At 51.4% G+C, this 23052-nt stretch overlaps 1 non-coding gene across 1 annotated transcript; it reads right to left on the bottom strand.

Annotated features, from left to right (window-relative positions):
* Positions 1–17807: 17807 nt before the first annotated feature.
* Positions 17808–17879, bottom strand: TRNAC-GCA (transfer RNA cysteine (anticodon GCA)). Its single transcript has one exon. It is a non-coding gene; the product is annotated as a tRNA-Cys (tRNA).
* Between the last annotated feature and the right edge of the window lie 5173 nt (positions 17880–23052).

Below are 23052 nucleotides of genomic sequence, written 5' to 3'. Positions count from 1 at the left end.
CTGCCGAGGGAGGCCTGCTTTTCCTGCAAGTCGCGCACACTGCTCTTAAGCTCGGGAGAAAAGCGATTCGGGGTGGTCCTTTCTCTGGGCCCTTGCCCCTGAGCCTGGAGTCAAGCTTGGACATCCACATTGCCAGGAAGAGGCAGAATCACATGCATATGTTTGTTCCTGCTCCCTGCACCTTCCGAGGACTTGGTTGAGCCAGAGTCTGTCAGACATGTCCTCCGCAGCCCCAGCAGGCGTGCCTGAGTGTCAACGGGCAGAGCTGATCTAGGGGCAGAGTGGGCCTCTTGCTCTCCCAGCTGCCCGGAACATGCTGGGCCAAAGAGGCCTTGGGCATCCACACACTTCTTCCGCACTTCCCTGTGACGAGGCCGTCGGAGCTCCAGGCTCTTGCTGTGTGAAAACAGCCCATGCCAGCACCTGCCCTCCGAGTAGGCCTTAAATTAGGCCAAGCACAGGGGAAATGCGCTAGGGGGTAAGAGACTGGGGAGGTGACCAGGCATGTCTGGACACACTCCCCGCAGCCTGCCCTTCATGAGGCAGCAGCCCCGGAGGCCCGGAAGGTCTGGGCAACCCTGGCCAAGGACAGAGACCATGCTGGGTGCTGCCTGTGGGTCCTCTCAGCAGAACCACCGCTTTCCCGCATGAAGACCTCCCAGGCTGCTTCCAAGGGCCGGTTACAAGCATTGTCGCCGGCTGCCGCACCTCCCAGCGCAAGGGAGGCTTGTTTTTCGCGCAAGTCGCGCAATCCGCTCCCAAGCCGGGAGAAAAGCACATCGGGGTGGTCCTTTCTCTGGGCCCTTGCCCCTGAGCCTGGAGTCAACCTTGGAGGTCCACACTCCCAGACCAAGAAAGAACCACATGCACACGTCGTTTCCTGAGCCCTGCACCTTCCGAGAGCTCGAGTGAGCCAGAATCTGTCAGGCAGCTCCTCGGCAACCCCAGCAGCACAGCCTGTGTGTCAAGGGGCAGAGCCGACCTAGGGGCAGAGTGGGCCTCTTGCTCTCCCAACTGCCCTGAGGCTGCTGGGAGAAAAAGGCTTTGGGCATCCAACCCGTTGCTCCCCACTTCCCTCTCACCAGGCCGTCTGAGCTCCAAGTCCTTGCAGTGTGGAGACAGCCTCTGCCAGCACGTCCCCGCCGAGTTGGACTCAAAAGAGGCGTAGGCCGGGGGAAATATGCTAGGGGGTAAGTGACTGGGGAGGCGACCAGGCATGTCTGGACACACTCCCCGCAGCCTGCCCTTCATGGGGCAGCAGCCCCGGAGGCCAGGAAGGTCTGGGCAACCCTGGCCAAGGGCAGAGACCATGCTGGGTGCTGCCCCTGGCCTGTGGGTCCTCTCAGGAGAACCACCGCTTTCCCGCATGAAGACCTCCCCGGCTGCTTCCAAGGGCCGGTTACAAGCATTGTCGCCGGCTGCCGCACCTCCCAGCGCAAGGGAGGCTTGTTTTTCCCGCAAGTCGCGCAATCCGCTCCCAAGCCGGGAGAAAAGCACATCGGGGTGGTCCTTTCTCTGGGCCCTTGCCCCTCAGCTTGGAGTCAAGCTTGGAAGTCCACACTCCCAGGTCGAGGCAGAACCACATGCACATGTCTATTACTGTGCCCTGCACCTTCCGAGAGATCGAGTGAGCCAGAGTCTGTCAGGCACCTCCTCGGCCACCCCAGCAGCACAGCCTGTGTGTCAAGGGGCAGAGCCGCCCAAGGGGCAGAGTGGGCCTCTTGCTCTCCCAGCTGCCCTGAGGCTGCTAGGCTAAAGAGGCCTTGGGCATCCACCCCCTTGCTCCCCACTTCCCTCTCAGCAGGCCGTCTGAGCTCCAAGCCCTTGCAGTGTGGAGTCAGCCTCTGCCAGCAACTCCCTTCCGAGTAGGACTCAGAAGAGGCCTAGATCCAGGGGAAATGCGCTAGGGGGTAAGAGACTGGGGAGGAGACCGGGCATATCTAGACACACACGCCGCAGCCTGCCCCTTCATGGGACAGCAGCCCCGGAAGCCAGGAAGGCCTGGGCAAGGCAGACCAAGGGCAGGAAACTTGCTGGGTGTTTTCCCTGGCCTGTGGGGACTCTGAGGAGAACCAGGCCTCTCCCGTAGGAAGACCTCCCCGACTGCCTCCAAAGGCCGGTTTGCAAGCATTCTCGCCAGACTGCTGCTGCTCCCTGCCGAGGGAGGCCTGCTTTTCCTGCAAGTCGCGCACTCTGCTCTTAAGCTCGGGAGAAAAGCGATTCGGGGTGGTCCTTTCTCTGGGCCCTTTCCCCTGAGCCTGGAGTCAAGCTTGGACATCCACATTGCCAGGAAGAGGCAGAATCACATGCATATGTTTGTTCCTGCCCCCTGCACCTTCCGAGGACTTGGTTGAGCCAGAGTCTGTCAGACATGTCCTCCGCAGCCCCAGCAGGCGTGCCTGAGTGTCAACGGGCAGAGCTGATCTAGGGGCAGAGTGGGCCTCTTGCTCTCCCAGCTGCCCGGAACATGCTGGGCCAAAGAGGCCTTGGGCATCCACACACTTCTTCCGCACTTCCCTGTGACGAGGCCGTCGGAGCTCCAGGCTCTTGCTGTGTGAAAACAGCCCATGCCAGCACCTGCCCTCCGAGTAGGCCTTAAATTAGGCCAAGCACAGGGGAAATGCGCTAGGGGGTAAGAGACTGGGGAGGTGACCAGGCATGTCTGGACACACTCCCCGCAGCCTGCCCTTCATGAGGCAGCAGCCCCGGAGGCCCGGAAGGTCTGGGCAACCCTGGCCAAGGACAGAGACCATGCTGGGTGCTGCCTGTGGGTCCTCTCAGCAGAACCACCGCTTTCCCGCATGAAGACCTCCCAGGCTGCTTCCAAGGGCCGGTTACAAGCATTGTCGCCGGCTGCCGCACCTCCCAGCGCAAGGGAGGCTTGTTTTTCGCGCAAGTCGCGCAATCCGCTCCCAAGCCGGGAGAAAAGCACATCGGGGTGGTCCTTTCTCTGGGCCCTTGCCCCTGAGCCTGGAGTCAACCTTGGAGGTCCACACTCCCAGACCAAGAAAGAACCACATGCACACGTCGTTTCCTGAGCCCTGCACCTTCCGAGAGCTCGAGTGAGCCAGAATCTTTCAGGCAGCTCCTCGGCAACCCCAGCAGCACAGCCTGTGTGTCAAGGGGCAGAGCCGACCTAGGGGCAGAGTGGGCCTCTTGCTCTCCCAACTGCCCTGAGGCTGCTGGGAGAAAAAGGCTTTGGGCATCCAACCCGTTGCTCCCCACTTCCCTCTCACCAGGCCGTCTGAGCTCCAAGTCCTTGCAGTGTGGAGACAGCCTCTGCCAGCACGTCCCCGCCGAGTTGGACTCAAAAGAGGCGTAGGCCGGGGGAAATATGCTAGGGGGTAAGTGACTGGGGAGGCGACCAGGCATGTCTGGACACACTCCCCGCAGCCTGCCCTTCATGGGGCAGCAGCCCCGGAGGCCAGGAAGGTCTGGGCAACCCTGGCCAAGGGCAGAGACCATGCTGGGTGCTGCCCCTGGCCTGTGGGTCCTCTCAGGAGAACCACCGCTTTCCCGCATGAAGACCTCCCCGGCTGCTTCCAAGGGCCGGTTACAAGCATTGTCGCCGGCTGCCGCACCTCCCAGCGCAAGGGAGGCTTGTTTTTCCCGCAAGTCGCGCAATCCGCTCCCAAGCCGGGAGAAAAGCACATCGGGGTGGTCCTTTCTCTGGGCCCTTGCCCCTCAGCTTGGAGTCAAGCTTGGAAGTCCACACTCCCAGGTCGAGGCAGAACCACATGCACATGTCTATTACTGTGCCCTGCACCTTCCGAGAGATCGAGTGAGCCAGAGTCTGTCAGGCACCTCCTCGGCCACCCCAGCAGCACAGCCTGTGTGTCAAGGGGCAGAGCCGCCCAAGGGGCAGAGTGGGCCTCTTGCTCTCCCAGCTGCCCTGAGGCTGCTAGGCTAAAGAGGCCTTGGGCATCCACCCCCTTGCTCCCCACTTCCCTCTCAGCAGGCCGTCTGAGCTCCAAGCCCTTGCAGTGTGGAGACAGCCTCTGCCAGCAACTCCCCTCCGAGTAGGACTCAGAAGAGGCCTAGATCCAGGGGAAATGCGCTAGGGGGTAAGAGACTGGGGAGGAGACCGGGCATGTCTAGACACACACGCCGCAGCCTGCCCCTTCATGGGACAGCAGCCCCGGAAGCCAGGAAGGCCTGGGCAAGGCTGACCAAGGGCAGGAAACTTGCTGGGTGTTTTCCCTGGCCTGTGGGGACTCTGAGGAGAACCAGGCCTCTCCCGTAGGAAGACCTCCCCGACTGCCTCCAAAGGCCGGTTTGCAAGCATTCTCGCCAGACTGCTGCCGCTCCCTGCCGAGGGAGGCTTGCTTTTCCTGCAAGTCGCGCACTCTGCTCTTAAGCCCGGGAGAAAAGCGCTTCGGGGTGGTCTTTTCTGTGGGCCCTTTCCCCTGAGCCTGGAGTCAAGCTTGGAAGTCCACACTCGCAGGGTGAGGCAGAACCACATTCACACGTTTGTTCCTACCCCCTGCACCTTCCCAGAGCTCGGTTGCGCCAGATTCTCTCAGACTTGTCTTCGGTAGCCCCAGCAGCACCGCCTGTGTGTCAAGGTGCAGAGCCGACCTATGGGCAGAGGGGGCCTCTTGCTCTCCCAGGTGCTCTGAGGCGGCTGGGCCAAAGAGGCCTTGGGCATCCACACCTTTGTTCAGCACTTCCCTGTGACCAGGCCGTCTGAGCTCCAGACCCTTTCAGTGTGAAAACAGCCCAGACCAGCACCTTCCCTCTAAGTAGGCCTTAAATTAGACCAAGCCCAAGAGAAACGCGCTAGGGTTTAAGAGCCTGGGGAGTCGACCAGTCGTGACTGGACACACTCTAGGCAGCCTTCCCTTCATGGGACAGCAGCCCCGGAGGCCAGGAAGGTCTGGGCAAGGCTGTCCAAGGTCAGGAATCTTGCCCGGTGTTTCCCCTAGCCTGTGCGGACTCTGAGCATAACCAGCCCTCTCCTGCAGGAAGACCTCCCTGAATGCCTCCAAGGGCAGGTTTGCAAGCATTCTCGCCAGACTGCTGCCGCTCCCTGCCCGTGGGAGTCCTGCTTTTCGCGCAAGTCGCGCACTCTTCGCCCAAGCCTGGGAGAAAAGCGCCTCGGGGTGGTCCTTTCTCCAGGCCCTTACCCCTCATCCTGGGGTCAAACTTTGATGTCCACATTGCCAGGCCGTGGCAGAACCACATGCACATGTCTGTGCCTGCCCCCTGCACCTTCCGAGCGATCTGGTGAGCCAAATTCTTTATCCAAACTGCAAGGGCCTAGAGCTCAGAGTACCTCGTCAGAGAGACGCGTGGATCAAGAGGGAGAATGCCCCATACTTCTTTGGCCCAGTAGCCTCAGGGCAGCAGGGAGAACAAGAGGCCCACTGTGCCCCGACATCGGTTCTGCTCAGAGGCCTCACAGGCCAGAGGCAGAACCCAGCATGGCCCTTGCCTTTAGCCAGCCTTGCCCAGACCTTCCTGGCCTCCATGGGTACTTCCCCATGAAGCGGCAAGCTGTGGGGAGTGAGTCCTGTTTCGCCCAGGCCCCTCCCCAGGCTTATCCCCGCTAGCACCTTTCCCCAGATGCTGGGGTCCAGCCTCTGCAGGATCCAGGGGTACCGTCAGGATGAATGGCATCAGTGAGAAAAGGAGAGAGAGAGAGACCAGACTGGAGGGGTGTAGTAGAGACTGGAAAATCTTTAATTTTTTACTGTAGCTATTATATTCTAAATTAGTACATTTTTAAGGTTAAGATAGCTTAATAATTTCATCAGCTTAACCTTCATGAAACCAGGATGTTTTCTATAACTTCTTTGTGAGAGTCTTATATATTATCTTCTGGCCTTGGGGCCTATAGACATTTTGTGACCTAGGTGAATGCAAAGAATCTATTCTTTAATGAACACAGATCAGTCCTTTTGCAGAAGTTATCAGTTAAATTCATCTAAAAGGTTTACCACACAAAGACTCTGCAGCTCCGGTGAGGCAGTCCCTGTTTAGCATTCCTGGTTAAATTTAACAGGTTTAAACTACTATTTTTCTAAATCTTTAACTATAACCCCTTTTAGAATAATATTCTTATGTTTTCTAATAGGGCTTCCTCACCCCTGAAGGGCTCTGTGTCTATTAGGGCCCTTTGTGTGATCAGGTTCTTTATGCTGTTCATGATTAAGTTGTTGTGAGCAGTCAAGTAGATTAGTACCAAGGGCATAATCGCATTTGCTGAACAGACAAAAATACAGCAAAGGAGTTTAAATTAAAACACTCCTTTCACCCTGGATAATCTCATAAAATACCATCACCTGGGAAACATTGATTAAAGCTCTAAATTTACTGTTATTTGGAAAGAGATCAGGGAAGGCCTGTTACCTGTGTCACAGAATTAGGAAGTAGCTTCTATTGAAGCAAGCATCAGAAAGACAGATATCATCTTTAAGGTGATATCTTTAAGCACCAGGGCCAGCTTTTTGGAATCCCTGAAAACATGATCCGACTTGCTGGTCGGCCTTCTCCTCATGACCTTGTCATGGGTGGGAGCTGGGGTGCTGGCTCCCGGCACCATGGGGCTAGGCATCATTTGAGGTCTACTTGGAGGGGAGGTGTTGACAGGGGCTGTCTCCACACTGTAAAAGCCTAGAGGGCAGAGGCCCTGGTCAGAGGGAAGGGGAAGCAAGGGGGTGGAGGCCCAAGACCTCTTTCTTTGGCCCAGGGTTGCAGGGAGACCAAGAAGCCCACTGTGCCCCTTGGTCAGCTCTGCGCCTTCACACAAAGGCGGTGCTGCTGGGGTTGCCTAGGAGCTGCCTGACAGACTCTGGCTCACCTGAGCTATCTGAAGGTGAAGGGGGGCAGGAATAGATTTGTGCATGTGGTTCTGCCTTGGCCTGGGAGTGTGGACTCCCTAGCTGGCCCCAAGGCTCAAGGGCAAGTGCCCTGAGAGAGGACCACCCCAAAGCACTCTTCTCCCGGGCTAGGGAGCAGAGTGAGCGGCTTGGGGGAAAAGCAGGCCTCCATCAGGGAGGGAGTGGCAGCCAGTTGGCGAGAGTGCTTGCAAACCAGCCTTTGGAGGCAGCCGGGGAGGTCTTCCAGCGACAGAGGGCCGATTCTGCTCAGAGGCCCCACAGGCCAAGGGCACAACCCAGCATGGTGCCTGCCCTTGGTCATGCTTTCCCAGAACTTCCTGGCCTCCGGGGGTTCTGCCCCTTGAAGGTGCAGGATGTGGGAAGTGTGCCAGACATGCCCAGGCGCCTCCCCAGTCTCATACTCCCTAATGCCTCTCACCCAGGCCAAGCCTCATTTGAGGTCTACATGATGGGGAGGTGCTGGCAGGGGCTGTCTCCACACTCCAAGGGCCTGGAGCGCAGAGTGAGTGGCTTGGGGGAAAAGCAGGCCTCCATCGGGGAGGGAGCGGCAGCCAGTTGGCGAGAGTGTTTGCAAACCGGCCTTTGGAGGCAGCCGGGGAGGTCTTCCAGCGGGAGAGGGCCGGTTCTGCTCAGAGGCCCCACAGATCAGGGGCAGGTCCCAGCATGGCCTCGGCCCTTGGCCAGCCTTGCCCAGAACTTCCTGGCCTCTGGGGATACTCTCCCGTGAAGGGGCAGGCTGCAGGGTGTGCCAGACATGCCCGGGTGCCTCCCCAGGCTCATCCCTGCTAGCGCCTTTCCCTTGGGCCTAGGTCTCATTTGAGGTTTGCCCACACGAGGCTCAGGGGCAAGGGCCCTGGGAGAGGACCACCCTGAAGTGCATCTCTCCCAGGCTAGGGAGCAGAGTGTGCGGGTGCCCAGACCTTCCTGGCCTCCACAGATACTGCCCCATGTAGGGGCAGGCTGTGGGTTGTGAGTCCATTCATGCCCGGGCCGCTCCCCAGACTCATCCCCGCTAGCACCTTTCCCTTGGTGCTGGGGTCCAGCCTCAGCAGGATCCAGAGGTACCCTCAGGATGAACCGCATCGGTGAATAAAGGAGAGAGAGAGAGAGACCAGACTGGATGAGTGTAATAGAGTCTGGCAAATCTTTAATTTTTTACCATAGCTTGTATATTCTATGTTAGTACATTTTTAAGGGGAAGATAGTTTAATATTTCATCAGCTTATCCTTCATGAAACCAGGGTGCTTTCTGTAACTTCTTTGTGAGAGCCTTATACATTATCTTCTGACCTTGGAGTCTATTGACATTTTGTGTCCTAGAATGCAAAGAATCTATTCTTTAATGAACACAAAGGTCAGTCCTTTTGCAGAAGTTATCAGTTAAATTCATCTAAAAGGTTTACCACACAAAGACTCTGCAGCTCCGGTGAGGCAGCCCCTGTTTAGCATTCCTGGTTAAAATTAACAGGTTTAAACTATTATTTTTCTAAATCTTTAACTATAACCACTTTTAGAAAAATAGTTTTATGTTCTTTAATAGGGCTTCCTCACACCCAAAGGGCTCTGTGTCTATTAGGGCCTTTTGTGTGATCAGGTTCTTTATGCTGTTCATGATTAAGGTGTTGTGAGCAGTCATGTACATTAGTACCAAGGGCATAAACGCATTTGCCAAACAGACTAAAATACAGTGAAGGAGTTTAAATGAAAACACTCCTTTCACCCTGGATAAGCTCATAAAATACCACCACTTGGGAAACATTGATTAAAGTTCTAAATTGACTGCTATTTGGAAAGAGATCAGGGAAGGCCTGCTGCCTGTGTCACAGAGTTAGGAAGTAGTCTATTGAAGCAAGCATCAGAAAGACAGATATCATCTTTAAGGTGAGAACCAGGGGGCAGCTTTTTGGAATCCCTGAAAACATGATCCTCCTTGCCTGTCAGGCCTTCGCCTCATGACCTTGTCATGGATGGGATCTTGTGTGCTGGCTCCCGGCACCATGGGGCTAGGCCTCATTTGAGGCCTACTCAGAGGGGAGGTGCTGGCAGGGGCTGTCTCCACACTGCAAAGGCCTAGAGGGCAGAGGCCCTGGTCAGAGGGAAGGGGGAGCAAGGGGGTGGATGCCCAAGACCTCTTTGACCCAGCAGCCTCAGGGCAGCAGGGAGAGCAAGAAGCCCACTGTGCCCCTAGGTCAGCTCTGTGCCTTCACACAAAGGCAGTGGTGCTGGGTTTGGTGCAGCACCAGGTGCACCAAAGGTGCAGGGGGCAGGAACAGACGTTTGCATGTGGTTCTGCCTTGGTCTGGGAGTGTGGACCCCCTAGCTGGCCCCCAGGCTCAGGGGCAAGGGCCGAGAGAGGACCACCCCAAAGCGCTTTTCTCCCGGGCTAGGGAGCAAGGTGCGCGGGTTGCGGGAAAAGCGGGCCTCCGTCGGAGAGGGAGCGGCGGCCAGCCGGCGAGAGTGCTTGCAAACCGGCCTTTGGACGCAGCCAGGGAGGTCTTCCAGCGGGAGAGGGCTGGTTCTGCTCAGAGGCCCCACAGGCAAGGGCAGGACCCAGCATGGCCCCTGACCTTGGCCAGCCTTGTCCAGACCTTCCTGGCCTCTGACGGTACTGCCCAATGAAGGGGCAGTCTGCCGGGAGTGTGCCAGACATGCCCAAGCACCTCTCCAGGCTCATCCCCGGTAACGCCTTTCCCCTGGGCCTAGGCCTCAGTTGAGGCCTTCTCGGAGGAAAGGCAGGGGCTCTCTCCACACTGCAAGGGCCTGAAGTGCAGAGGGGAGTCAGAGAAAAGGGGAGAGCAAGGGGCTATATGCCCTATACCTCTTTGGCCCAGCAGCCTCAGGGCAACAGGGAAAGCAAGAGGCCCACTGTGCCCCTAGGTCAGCTCTGCCCCTGGACAACACAGGTGGTGCTGCTGGGGTTGCCGAGGTGCTGCATGACAGACTGTGGCTCACCCGAGCTCTCTGAAGTTGCAGGGGGCAAGAACAGACGTGTGCATGTGGTTCTGCCTTGGTCTGGGAGTGTGGACGCCCTAGGTGGCCCCAGGGCTCAGGGACAAGGGCCCTGAGAGAGGACCACCCTGAAGAGCTTTTCTCCCAGGCTGGGAGCAGAGTGCACGGGTTGTGGGAAAAGCGGGCCTCCGTCGGGGAGGTAGTGGCAGCCAGCTGGCGAGAGTGCATGAAAAACCTTCTTTGGAGACAGCCGGGGAGGTCTTCCAGCGGGAGAGGGTCGGTTCTGCTCAGAGGTCCCACAGGCCAGGGGCAGGAACCAGCATGGCCTCTGCCCCAGGCCTGCCTTGCCCAGACCTTCCTGGCCTCTGGTGGTACTGTCCCATGAAGGGGCAGGCTGCGGGGAGTGTGCCAGACATGCTGGGGTGCCTCCCAAGGCTCATCCCCGCTAATGCCTTTTCCCTGGGCCTAGGCCTCAATTGAGGCCTACTCGGAGGGGAGGTGCTGGCAGGGGCTGTCTCCACACTGCAAGGACCTGGAGCGCAGATGGCCTCGTCAGAGGGAAGGGGGGAGCAAGGGGGTGGATGCCCAAGACTTCTTTGGCCCAGCAGCCTCAGGGCAGCAGGGACAGCATGAGGCCCACTCTGCCCCTACGTCGGCTCTGCTCAGAGGCCCCACAGGCCATAGGCAGAACCCAGCATGGCCCCTGCCCTTGGCCAGCCTTGCCCAGACTGTTCTGGCCTCCACGGGTACTGCCCCATGAAGCGGCAGGCTGTGGGGAGTGAGTCCAGTCATGCCCGGGTGCCTCCCCAGGGTCATCCCCTGGGCGCCTTTCCCCTGGTGCTGGGGTCCAGCCTCAGCAGGATCCAGGGGTACCCTCAGGTGAACGGCATCGGCGAGAAAAGGAGAGAGAGATCAGGCTGGAGGGGTGTAGTAGAGTCTGGCAAATCTTTATTTTTTTACCGTAGCTTTTATATTCTATGTTAGTACATTTTTAAAGGGAAGATAGTTTAATATTTCATCAGCTTATCCTTCATGAAACCAGGGTGCTTTCTGTAACTTCTTTGTGAGAGCCTTATCTTCTGGCCTTGGGGCCTATTGACATTTTGTGACCTAGGTGAATGCAAAGAATCTATTCTTTAATGAACACAAAGGTCAGTCCTTTTGCAGAAGTTATCATTTAAATTTATCTAAAAGGTTTATCACACAAAGACTCTGCAGCTCCGGTGAGGCAGCCCCTGTTTAGCATTCCTGGTTAAAATTAACAGGTTTAAACTATTATTTTTCTAAATCTTTAACTATAACCACTTTTAGAATAATAGTTTTATGTTCTCTAATAGGGCTTCCTCACACCCAAAGGGCTCTGTGTCTATTAGGGCCTTTTGTGTGATCAGGTTCTTTATGCTGTTCATGATTAAGGTGTTGTGAGCAGTCATGTACATTAGTACCAAGGGCATAAACGCATTTGCCAAACAGACTAAAATACAGTGAAGGAGTTTAAATGAAAACACTCCTTTCACCCTGGATAATCTCATAAAATACCACCACTTGGGAAACCTATTGATTAAAGTTCTAAATTGACTGTTATTTGGAAAGAGATCAGGGAAGGCCTGCTGCCTGTGTCACAGAAATTAGGGAGCAGTCTATTGAAGCAAGCATCAGAAAGACAGATATCATCTTTAAGGTGAGAACCGGGGGGCAGCTTTTTGGAATTCCTGAAAACCTGATCTGCCTTGCCTGTTAGGCCTTCGCCTCATGACCTTGTCATGGATGGGATCTTGTGTGCTGGCTCCCGGCACCATGGGGCTAGGCCTCATTTGAGGCCTACTCAGAGGGGAGGTGCTGGCAGGGGCTGTCTCCACACTGCAAAGGCCTAGAGGGCAGAGGCCCTGGTCAGAGGGAAGGGTAAGCAAGTGGGTGGATGCCCAAGACCTCTTTGGCCCAGCAGCCTCAGGGCAGCAGAGAGAGGAAGAGGCCCACTGTGCCCCTAGGTCAACTCTGCTCAGAGGCCCCACAGGCCATAGGCAGAACCCAGCATGGCCCCTGCCCTTGGCCAGCCTTGCCCAGGCCTTCCTGGCCTCCAGGGGTACTGCCCCATGAAGGGGCAGGCTGCGGGGAGTGTGTCCAGACATGACTGGGCGCCTCCCCAGGCTTATAGCCACTGTCGCATTTCCCCTGGGCCTAGGCCTCATTTGAGGTCTACGTGGAGGGGAGGTGTAGGAGGGGCTGTCCACACTTCAAAAGCCTTGAGGGTGGACTGCCTTGTCACAGGGAAGGTGGGAGCAAGGGGGCAGATGCCCAAGTCCTTGTTCGCCCAGTAGCCTCAGGGCAGCATGGAGAGCAAGAGACCCACTGTGCCCCTAGGTCGGCTCTGCCCCTTCACACACAGGCGGGGCTGCTGGGGGAGCCAAGGTGCTCCCTGATAGACTCTGGCTCACCGGAGCTCTCTGAAGTTGCACGGGGCAGCAACAGACGTGTGCATGTGGTTCTGCCTTGGCCTGGGAGTGTGGGCCCCCTGACTGGCCCCCAGGCTCAGGGAGAAGGGCCCTGAGAGAGGACCACCCCGAAGTGCTTTTCTCCCAGGCCTGAGAGCAGAGTGTGCGGGAGGCGGGGAAAGCTGGCCTCCCTCGGGGAGGTAGAGGCAACCAGCTCTCGAGAGTACTTGCAAAGTTTGTGCTTTTATCATTTTAACAGGTAAAGCTATTACATTTCATACATTTCATAGTGAAGTTATCAATTCTTTGTCATCTGTACTGGAAATATTTCCCCCATTTAATTCTTGTTTTTGGTGCTTTGTGAAGTCAAGAAGTATTACATTTTTATGTAGTCAGTTCCTTTTAAGCTTTCTTTACTAATGAGATATGCTTTTCCCACCCTGACCTGAAAACTGATAAATACTTATATCTATTTTTCTAGTTTTTTTTTTTATAGGGAGAAATATCAATAACCTCAGATATGCAGATGACACCACCCTTATGGAAGAAAGTGAAGAACAACTGAAGAGCCTCTTGATGAAACTGAAAGAAGAGAGTGAAAAATTTGGCTTAAAACTGATTCAGAAAACTAAGATCATGACATCCAGTCCCATCACTTCATGGCAAATAGATGGGGAAACAATGGAAACAGCGACAGACTTTAATTTGGGGGCTCCAAAATCACTGCAGATGGTGACTGTGGCCATGACATTAAAAGATGTTTGTTCCTTGGAAGAAAAGCTATGACCAACCTAGACAGCATATTAAAAAGCAGAGACATCACTTTTCCAACAAAGGTCCATCTAGTTAAAGTCATGTTTTTTCCAGTCGCCATGTACAGATGTGTGAGTTGGACCATAAAGAAGGCTGAGTGCTGAAGAATTGATGCTTTTGAGCTGTGGTGAGGGAGAAGACTCTTGAGAGTCCCTTGGACTGCAAGGAAATCCAACCAGTCCATCCTAAAGGAAATCAGTCCTAAATATTCATTGGAAGGGCGGATGCTGAAGCTGAAACTCCAATACTTTGGCCACCTGATGCAAAGAACTGACTCACTGGAAAAGACCTTGATGCTGGGAAAGATTGAAGGTGGAAGGAGAAGGGGGCAACAGAGGATGAGATGGTTGGATGACATCACTGACTCGATGGACATGAGTTTGAGTAAGCTCTGGGAGTTGCTGATGGACAGGAAAGCCTGGTGTGTTGCAGTCCATAGGGTGGCAAAGAGTTGGACATGACTGAAAGACTGAACTGAACTGACAAAAAGAATAAGTGAAAACTAATAATGTGCCAAGAATTATAAAGGAGGAAAATCTATCATTGAAAAATCCCATCATCAAGACTTTTACCTTTAATATTTTACCATTTCCTCTTCCAGTGTTTCTACCATGATTTATTTACAGATTTATTTATAGCCCACTCAAATTTGTATTCAGTTTAATCTAAAATTATAACCACATTCCCATTTTATTAATAATTTCTTGGAAAAAATTGCTTAATGACTTCACAATAATCCATTATAAATATATAATATCTGTCTTACAGCTTTGAATTTTCTTAAACTGTGATAAAATACATATCACATAAAATTTACCATCCTAACCAATTTTAAGTATACTATGCAAGACTGTAAGTATTTTCACATTGTTGTACAGACACTAGGCTTCCCTGGTGGCTCAGATGGTAAAGAATCTGCCTGCAATGCAGGACACCCAGGTTTGATTCCTGGGTGGGGAGGATCCCCTGGAGTAGGAAATGGCAATGCACTCTGGTATTCTTGCCTGGAGAAGCCCATGGACAGAGGAGCCTGGCAGGCTACAGTCCATGGGATTGCAAAGAGTCAGCACGACTGAGCAACTAATACACACACACATACACAGACATTACCTTTTTTTTTTTTTTAATATTATTTTATTAGTTGGAGGCCAATCACTTTACAACATTTCAGTGGGTTTTGTCATACATTGACATGAATCAGCCATATAGTTACACGTATTCCCCATCCCGATCTCCCCTCCCACCTCCCTCCCCACCCGACTCCTCAGGGTCCTCCTAGTGCACCAGGCCCGAGCACCTGACTCATGCATCCCACCTGGGCTGGTGGTCCGTTTCACCATAGATATATACATGCTGTTCTTTCAAAACTTTCCACCCTCACATTCTCCCCCAGAGTTCAAAAGTCTGTTCTGTACTTCTGTGTCTCTTTTTCTGTTTTGCATATAGGGTTATCGCCACCATCTGTCTAAATTCCGTATATATGTGTTAGTATACTGTAATGTTCTTTATCTTTCTGGCTTACTTCACTCTGTATAATGGGCTCCAGTTTCATCCATCTCATTAGAACTGATTCAAATGAATTCTTTTTAACGGCTGAGTAATATTCCATGGTGTACCACAGCTTCCTTATCCATTCATCTGCTGATGGGCATCTAGGTTGCTTCCATGTCCTGGCTATTATAAACAGTGCTGCGATGAACATTGGGGTGCACGTGTCTCTTTCAGATCTGGATTCCTCAGTGTGTATGCCCTTTTGTGGGCACCTGTGCTATCTCTTCATTTTCTCTACCTTTAAAATTTACATACAGTAAAATTTGGTGGGGAGGGGATGCTCAATTTCATGATATTTAACAAACCCATACACTACCACAATTAACATGTGAAACAGATCCATCATCCCATAAATGCCCTCAGGTTGCCCCTTGTAGCCAACTTCTCTCCACCCTCAGACCTTGACAACTACTGACTTGTTTTCTGCGCCCATTAATATTGCCTTGTCCTGTAAATGGAATCATACAGTTCATAGTCTTTTGAGATTGACCCCTGTCACTTAAAATAATACATGTGAAATCCATCCATGTTGATGTGTGTACCCGTAGTTCATTCCTTAATTGCTGAACAGTATTCCACTGTGTGTATCACACAGTTTATTTACCTATTCACCAGCTAGATGTTTGGGTTGTTTCCAGCTTTTAGCAATTATAGACACAAATGCCATGAACATTCACATATGGGTTTTGTGTAAACACAACTTTTCATTTCTCTTGGGTAAATACTCAGGAGAGGGATTGCTGAGTCTCCTTATTTTACATAAGTTTTTGCTAAACATCTTCATGCTTTCATTTTTGTTCAAATTTAGGATACATATCTAGAAATGGATAACAAATACCAGTCCACAAGACTCCTCAGTCCATTGAATTCTTCAGGCAAGAATACTGGAGTGGGCTGTCATTTCCTTTTCCAGGAGATCTTCCCGACCCAGGGATTGAACCCGGGTCTCCTGTATTGCAGGCAGACTCTTTACCAACTGAGCCACCAGGGAACAGAAAGAGAAATAGCACAATAGCACAATAACTGGACTGCACTTGAAACACCCCCTAACCTTCCCCCACCCCTGTTTGTCAAAAACTTGTCTTCCAAAAAATTCCCAAGGTCAAGGAAGAAACTGCAAGTGTACTCAACTGTCCCAGGTTGCTGGCTAAGGGAGATGCTGAAGCAGGGGTGTCCCAAGAGGTAGACCCTCCCTTGTGTGGAGTCCTCAACAGACCTCCAAAAGCCTTGGTGATGATCATAGAGATTTGTTTAATTTTTTTTAATATCCTTGTGAGATAAACTTAAAACTTAGCAATTCTGTTACAGTCTTCCTAAGAAAAAGTTTTCTTTCTTTACTGATCCGTGAAGTACCAACTCTGATGACCACTGTTCTAATATACCTCATAGTGTTGCTGACACTATGGATAAAATTGTGTGACATTGAATTTATTCAATAAAAATGATGAAGCATCTGCCCTGTGCTCACCACTTTCCAAGGGTTGGGGAGTACAATGAAAATACTCCATAAGATGCACAGCTCGTAGGCACATTCTTTTAAAAACCTTTTACACTTCCACCAATAGTTTATTTTCAATGTCAACACTTGCCAATTTATGACAATGCTGGGTAGAAAGCTCATTAAAAACCCAGGCGCCAGGGTTCCTGGAAGGATATCCCATTCTCCCTTGGACAGTCCTCCACCCTCTCTGGCTCTGTTTCCTCATTAGCAAAATCATGGACAACTAACTATAATTCATCCCTGGAACCCAAGTCTATTGAGAGATGGGAAATATTACTCCAAGGCCTGGATGATAGACCAGATTTAAAGAAAAATATGCCATTGCTGCTTTTCAGTCAAACAGACAAATACAATGAAGGAAGGAGCCCCTGGCCCTGTGGGATTTGCCTAGGGGTCTAGTCTGGGAAATTCTTACACATCAGGAGATGGCTCTGAGCTGGATTTCCACAAACAAGAACATCCATGCAAAGGACAAGCCTGCAGAGCTCTGTGCCCATCAGTCACAAGAGACTGCCTCCCGATGGCCAGCAGCATTTACAAGTGACCTCCTAAGGCCTTCACCAAACTATAGGGGCACCTCTGGATTTTCTGTTTCCCTCACTTTTCTGACTCTTTTCTTAAAAAAAAAAAAAAGCAAATTTCTTCATAGAATGCCACAGTGGAAGGAAAATAGGCCTCCAATTTTTACACCTCAGGTTGCAAAAAAACTTGGAGCTTTTTTTTTTTAACTAAAGCACCACATAATTAAAAAATTTTACACGTTCTAATTATTCAGTTCCAAAACATCACACTTATTGCACAGGGTCCCTATGGAAAGGCCCCCTTTCAGCAGGACAGCCACAGATTCCACCACGAAAGGGCAGCAAGGTGTTCTCCTCCTTTCTTTTCTGCCTGGGTGGCCACCAGGTTTTTAAATCCATGCACCCTACTAAGTTTCTAGGGTGCAATTCGTGGACCCTTCCCTTTCCCATCCCAGCAGGTGATTAAGGGCCCACTGGACTGCAAACTGTCGGTAGCAGAGCTGGGCCAGCCGGCCAGTCAGAGTAAGGGTTGTGGAGTGCCCAGCAGGTGAAAGAAATCACCAGGAAGGATAAATCCCTTGGACTTCCTGGGGACCTCACTGCAGGCACGAGGCTGCTTGGGAAAATCACAAGAGTCCGAGTTTTATATGAAGGGGTAAAGTGGTAAAGGCCTTGACCCCAATGGCGAGGTCTTTCTGTGACCTCCAGGTTGGGGGCATCGAAACTATGCCAACAGAGAGGGCGGAACACGTGGTTCCCTGCTCCACCCTACGCCACCGAGTCCCAGTTCCCTTACCTGTGGTCCGTACCCTGCCGCTCTCCTCACTGGATGCTGATCGATGGGGATCCAGGAGCCCACGAAATGTGCATTCCCAGTTGCAATGGAGACCCCTGAGACCTGGGACCCACTGCCTAGGAGCTCAGAGGAGGCACGCTCCACCCCCGACATGGGCCAGGTGTGCTTCGGCCATACGCCCACTTCCAGGAGAGGTCTGCGGGGCTCCCTACTGCCGCCAGGTGAAATCCATCCAGGAGCAAATCCACCCTAAGAGACAACCCAAGCTTTTTATCAGCTGTGAAGTGAAGTCGCTCAGTTGTGTCCGACTGAGTGACCCATGAACCTACCAGGTTCCTCCGTCCATGCAATTTTCTAGGCAAGGGTACTGGACTGAGTTGCCATTTCCTTCTCCAGGGGATCTTCCCAACCCAGGGATCGAACCTGGGTCTCCCGCACTGCAGGCAGACGCTTTACCATCTGAGCCACCAGGGAAGGTCTCCCGCACTGCAGGCAGACGCTTTACCATCTGAGCCACCAGGGAAGCCCCACACTAGGTACCCGGAAAGGGGGAGGCGGGCGAGGTGCAAGGCTTGCCCTGTGGGACACTGCCCCGATTTCGACCACCACCGCCAAATCCCCACCCGCGGGCCTCGACCCTGCCAGGCCCGTGACACATGGGGGCCCCCAGTGCGCCAGTCGACCGCCGCCCGGAGGTCCCCGTCGACGCCAAACGACCAACCCCACATCCCCCCCGAAATGGGCAGAGCCCTCCCCCACCACCTCGTACACAGGTACGGCCGCCCCCCGGGAATCTGTCCTCTCCCCTCAACCACCGGGGCCCCCTACCGGCACCCGTGTCCCAGGCACCCTCCTCCCTCCACCACCAAGGGCAGAGAAGACGGGAAGCATGGCGCCAAGCAGGCAGGGACACGACAGAGGTGAGAGGGTGAGAGACAAGACAGCTGCGCAAGGCGTGGGGAGGGGTGGCTGCGAGCAAGCCCGGAGGCTCGAAGGGCGTGAGGAGGCGTCTGGCGACAGCGCGGCAGGCCCAGAAAAGCGGACGACGACTGGCTGAGGCAAACAGGTCCAGGGCCAGCGGCGGGACGCGTCAGGCAGGCAAGCGGCCCAGCAATGGGTAGCCGCCATCTGTCACGCCGCACAGCCCACAAGACGCGACCGGAGGATCTGCGCCGTGTGGTCTGCGGCTGGGGGAATGGCAGCCATGGCCGTCGCCGCGGGTGAAGGCGCCTTCGGTGGGGTGGGGGCGCACTGAGCACCTCCACCCCTACCCCAACCCTCGGATCCAGCCTCAAGGGAAATTGGCGGGGAGGTTGGGCGGAAGAGGGACACCAGAGATGCCGCCACCGGGCGCAGGGCAAGGGTGGCGGGGCGCCCGGCCGAGGATGGAGGGGCGAGCGGGAAGGCGGAGGAGAGCTGCCTTTCCCACCCGACCCGCACTCTGCACGCCGCCCCCCACCCTCTCCCGCGGGCCCCTCTTCCCCTACCACCGGAAATGCCACCAGACCCGACCGCCCGCCCTGGGCGCGCCGCCTTCCATACCTCTTTAACTCCCTTACCTTTCCATCCGGCGCTGCCGGGGTGGAGGAGAGGCTCAGGAGCCGGGCACGGCTAGGCGAGACCTCCGCGCCGCTCTTGGAACCGACCATAGTAATGATCCTTCCGCAGGTTCAACAATGGAAAACTTGTCAGCTGATCTGTCTATAATTCAGGGATAAAACTATGACTACAGAAAGGAAAGATGACCTGACCTAGGATGGCCATGATATTCTATAGAATCAGAGGAAATTGGTTAAAATAAAAAAAATTTTCTTGGAAACTGTAAAGCTGGTTCTTTTGCACATGCAATTAAAAACATAGCTTGTTAAAAAGGCCTGCCCAGGGCAAAGCTTGAAGTTAACCATTTCCCTAGAAAACAATGCCCACTTTGCCTGAGACCTCAGCCTTGGGCAAATGAGAACTTCAACACCCCCCCCCCCAAAAAAAAAGGGAAGTCAAAGAGATATTTTAAATCTTAGGGGTAAAAGTAGAAGATCTCTGTGTGGATTTCTGTATGTCTCAGTGTGAGTCTTCTGTTTTTTGATTATATTGCTGAAGTTGTAAGTGAGTTCTTATTTAAATGATCTAAAGAAAAGGAAGCCCTCACAACTCAAATAGCTCTCAATACAAGAAAAAAAATTGACCTAAATGAATTTTGGATTCATGTGAATTGGGAAAGAGTCAATATTAAATATCTTGTATTTTATTTTTTTCACTGCTCTAATATAGACATGTCTAAGAGTCATTAACATTAAACATAAACTTTTCATAGTGCCTAGATTTATTATAATTTGAATATTGCTATATTGTTATATCTCTTACAAACTTGTCAACAAAGAAAGTACCTCTAAAAACAAACCAAAAAAACTCCTTAAAAATGTAAATGTGATATGAGCTTTTAGATAAACTATTAAAAATAATTATACTTTAAAATATCTGTCTATAGTAGTCTCGATTGAAGGCTGAGGAGAAGGGGACAACAGAGGATAAGATGGTTGGATGGCATCACTGACTCGATGGACATGAGGCTGAGCAAGCCCCGGGATTTGGTGATGGACAGGGAAGCCTGGCAGCCATGGGGTCGCAAAGAGTCAGACACAACTGAACTGAACTGAACTTACAATAGTTTCTCCAGATTTTGGTTACCTGAATTTCTATGGTTGTGCTAAACGAAGTGATGACAGTGTATTGAATAGCTAGATCATTTCATAAATTAAGGTTCTGAAACATTCACTACTTGACAGGACCTTCCTCTTACATAGAAACTAAAGAGATTTTGACTATCCATGAATAGTGTCTGGTGCCATGCTGAGATGTTCAGTGTAAGAAAGCAATTTTTTTTTTTTTTTAGATAGTATCACTTATACGTATGTTCACCAATCTGTAAAATGCCAATATAAAAGTCAGTTCTCGGTTGCTTAAGGAAAAATGTATGACTTGTTATTAAGGAAGGTATGAGGAATAAAATTGCATTTTATGAAGGAAAAAGTAGTAGTTTAGACTTGCAGGTGGCAGTTTCAGGATGGGGGAAGCAAAGGAATGGGTACAGAAGGCGATAAGGAGGTTTTATGGAAAGTGGACCCCCAGAAAAGAGTTTTGTTCCTAGTACAAGGTTTCTTGAGACGCTGAACTGCCTTTGCTAGTGGATTTTAAGTTTCTTTACCTCTTAAATGATCCGTCCTAGGTTTACCTTTGAAATCTTTTGGTAACTTTGGCTAAGTGGAAAAGTATTATTTCACAGCCTACCTGACTGTTATAAACCCTTTTGATATTTATGAACAAACCTTCCTAAATAATTGACTTCTAGCTAACTTTGGGATGCTTCAGAGGGCCCGTGAGACTTCCCAAAGCAAGATATTAAACAACCTGAGTTCATTTGGCATGTTAAACTACATGGGAAGTGTTGTCAGAAGGAGTGATTGAATCTTCTCAAGTTATATTGTATGGTTGATGATACTAATAGAGATATCCTAGAAATTATGTGACATTCATGAAAATCTGATATGTTCTGATAAAATGCCGTCAGTTATAATTCGAGTTATCATATTAAAGTGTTTCAAATCACAGCAATGACCAGATTTACTTTGTCAATTTCAATTTAATCAGATTTTAAACGTGCCTTCTGTGGTTTCACACTGATGCCTTTGCAAAAATACTGCTACTTCAAGATATACGGAAGCTTTTCTAATCTTACCCATAAACAATTTTTTGTTTGTTTGTTATCTGGTAAGCTGGTACCAGATTGGAAATTAGTATACTCTCTAGGTAAAGAGAGCACAGTTTTCTTAGAATGCAGCTTTCAATCACAGATTATTGATTTCTTAACCTTTCAGTGATTTATTTTTGTGTTCATAATCCTTTTTTTTTTTATACTTCGGTAAAGTAAATAACCATTGTTTAAGATTATGGTACATGTAGGATGGACCAAGCTTTCCCCACTCCTACAAATTCTCTTAAACCCTTGTATTCTTCTGATGGGACCAAGGTCTCACTTTCCTCCAGAGGGACAATCCAAGCTTTTCATCAGCTGATCTGCCCCTGATATCAGAGTCAATTTGAGCACTATTTGGTCTATAATTTAGGCATGAAACTATGACTACATAAAGGAAAGATGACTTTTTGATGCAGGATGGCCATGCTATTCCTTGGACTTCAGAGAAAATTGGTTAAAATTAAACTCCCCCCCCTCCCCCTTGGAAACTGCAAAGCTGGTTCTTTTAGCATATGCAATTGAAAACATCTAGGTTGTTAGGTCAGTTTTCATTCCAGTCCCAAAGGAAAGCAATGACAAAGAATGTTCAAAATGCTGCACAGTTGCACTCATCTCACACACTAGTAAAGTAATGCTCAAAATTCTCCAAGCCAGGCTTCAACAAAACATGGGCTGTGAGCTTCCAGATGTTCAAGGTGGATTTCGAAAAGGCAGAGGAACCAGAGATCAAACTGCCAACATCCACTGCATCAAGGAAAAAGCAAGAGAGTACCAGAGAAACATCTATTTCTGCTTTATTGACTGTGCCAAAGCCTTTGACTGCAGGTGTCACAATGAACTGGGGAAAATTCTGAAAGAGATGGGAATTCCAGACCACCTGACCTGCCTCTTGAGAAACCTGTATGCAGGTCAGGAAGAAACAGAACTGGACCTGGAACAACAGACTGGCTCCAAACAGGGAAAGGAATATGTCAAGGCTGTATAGTGTCACCTTGCTTATTTAACTTATATGCAGAGTACATCATGAGAAATGCTGGGCTGGATGAAGCGCAAGCTGGAATCAAAACTGCCAGGAGAAATATCAATAACGTCAGATATGCAGATGACACCACCCTTATGGCAGAAAGGGAAGAAGAACTATAGAGCCTCTTGATGAAAGTGAAAGTGGAGAGTGTAAAAGCTACCTTAAAGCTCAACATTCAGAAAACTAAACAGTGGCAGACTTTATTTTGGGGGGCTCGGAAATCACTGCAGGTGGTGACTGCAGGCATGAAATTAAAAGATGCTTGCTACTGCTGCTGCTAAGTCACTTCAGTCCTGTCTGACTCCGTGCGACCCCATAGATGGCAGCCCACCTGGCTCCCCCATCCCTGGGATTCTCCAGGCAAGAACACTGGAGTGGGTTACCATTTCCTTCTCCAGTGCATGAAAAGTGAAAAGTGAAAGTGAAGTTGTTCAGTCGTGTCCGACTCTTAGCGACCCCATGGACTGCAACCTACCAAACTAGTCTGTCCATGGGATTTTCCAGGCAAGAGTACTGGAGTGGGCTGGCATTGCCCTCTCCAAAAAGATGCTTTACAACTTGTGCCTTAGCCAGACTACTTTGGGTTAGAGGGCGTTTTTGAGGAGATCGAGTGGGGAGCAAATCAGAAGGCTGTTGTCGGTGTCCTGGTATACGATCTCAGGATCGTATACCTGAACAAGGATGACAGTGGGGATGGAGCTGCAACGGAGAAAAATTTTAGTGGATATGACTTCACAACTCAGCAGTTAATTACAGACAGGGGAAATATGAGCAAGAGGTAAAGAATGACGGCAGGCTTCTAGTCCAAGGAACTGACAGCAACGCCTGGAACCATACTTGCGTGGTTGAGATTCAAAATCAATGTGCTCAAT

This window comes from Muntiacus reevesi, unplaced genomic scaffold (genome assembly GCF_963930625.1).
Source record: "Muntiacus reevesi unplaced genomic scaffold, mMunRee1.1 SCAFFOLD_109, whole genome shotgun sequence".
In the NCBI taxonomy this organism is placed as follows: domain Eukaryota; kingdom Metazoa; phylum Chordata; class Mammalia; order Artiodactyla; family Cervidae; genus Muntiacus; species Muntiacus reevesi.
The sequence above is the reverse complement of the archived record's forward strand: the minus strand, read 5'-3'. Positions and strand labels throughout refer to the sequence as shown.